Source organism: Megascapheus bottae, chromosome 3 (genome assembly GCF_031878675.1).
Source record: "Megascapheus bottae isolate mThoBot1 chromosome 3, mThoBot2.hap1, whole genome shotgun sequence".
Taxonomy (NCBI): Eukaryota; Metazoa; Chordata; class Mammalia; order Rodentia; family Geomyidae; genus Megascapheus; species Megascapheus bottae.
Window position 1 is genome coordinate 31,240,955 of NC_143511.1, and position 1,753 is coordinate 31,242,707.

Sequence of the window (1,753 nt, forward strand, 5' to 3'; positions counted from 1 at the left end):
ATTTTGTGGTTTTTTTAAAATATGTGTTACCGGAAATAACATTGAAATATCAAAATGAAGATCAATCTGATGATGGATTTGGTCCCAGTGCTCAGTACTGCAGCATGTCAAGTGAACTCCGACAGACCCACGCGTGGCCTGGCATCAAGAGTGGTCCTGTTGGGCTCCTGCACACAGTGGCCACTGATGGTGTTGGGGTGATATGGGCTGGAGGCTGGGCAGAGATTATTCAGTCAGGGTTGGCACGGAGAAGCTCCAAGGAAAAACATGCCAACTGATCAACAAATTAGAACACATAACACTCAAAAGCACTGGTTTATTATTCTCAGTGACTTGAACAAAATATAAGTACTGTACCATTCTGTATTTCACACCCATCCTGATGAGTGGTGATGCTCCATCTTGAGACATGTATGCATGTGTGTTTGTCTTCATAAACTTGTGTAATTTAGGGATTTATACATCAGTTTGCCTGTGTGTGTGTGTGTGTGTGTGTGTGTGTGTGTGTGTGTGTGCTCCAAAACTTGTGCTCTTGTTTGTCTTCTTTGCTTAAGGTTAATGCTCTACCACTTTCAGCTTTTGCTGGGTGATAGAGATTATGAATCTCATAGATGTTTCTGCCCCAACTGGCTTCAAATTGTGATCCTCAGATCTCAGTTTCTTGAATATTTCGGATTACATTCATGAGCCACCAATCTCTTGCTAGCTTGCTTTTGTACTTTAATACATTAGCTAAGAGGTTTTCAGCTGATTTTGTGTTCTTAAACATTTCATTGTGGCAAAATGTATAAAATTGATCATTTTAGCCATAGCTAAGCATGCAATTCAGGAGCATTAAATACATTCACATTATTGAGCTCTAACCACCACCACCCAACTCCAGAACTTCATCTGAAAGTTATCTTGCAAATCTGAAACTACACACATTAAACAGCAGCTTTCTATTCTTTCCTCCTGTGAACTTAGTTATTTTAGATAGCTTATGTGAGTGGAATTGTGCAAAATTGTTCCTTTTATGACTGGTTTATTTAATTCAGCATTTGTCTTCTAGTGTCACACGTATTGTAGCAGGTGTCGGAATTTGCTTCCTTTTGAACATTGACTAATGATTCACTGTCTTTCAACATCTTTAAAAATAATTGCACAGTATATCTCCTCCTCCTCCTCTTCCTCCTCCTCTTCTTCTTCTTCCTCCTCCTCTTCCTCCTCCTCCTCTTCTTCTTCTTCCTCCTGCTCCTCTTCCTCCTCCTCCTCCTTCTTCTTCTTCCTCCTGCTCCTCTTCCTCCTCCTCCTCCTTCCTCCTCCTCCTCCTCCTCCTCCTCCTCCTCCTCCTCCTCCTCCTCCTCCTTCTCCTCCTCCTTCTTTTTGGAACCTTGAGCTTGAACTCAGAGCCTAGATCCTTTCTCTGAGCTTCTTTTTGCTCAAGGTGAGAACTCTAACACTTGAGCCACAGCACCACTTCTGGCTTTTTTTGAATAGTTCATTGGAGATAAGAATCTCATGGACTTTCTTGCCTAGGTTGGTTTTGAACCATCAGCCTCAGTTTTCAGCCTCGCGAGTAGCTAAGATTACAGGTATGCATAGTATTTCTTGTGCAGATGTCCTGTGATTTATTTAACTCGTTCTTTATTCTTAGATGGTTGGTTTATTCTCATTTTGGCTGGATTTTAAGCCCCAGCTCTTGCAGTGCATATGGGTGGTGTATGCTAATTACTAATTGTTAACAGATCTCCAGTTAGAGTAATGACCTTTT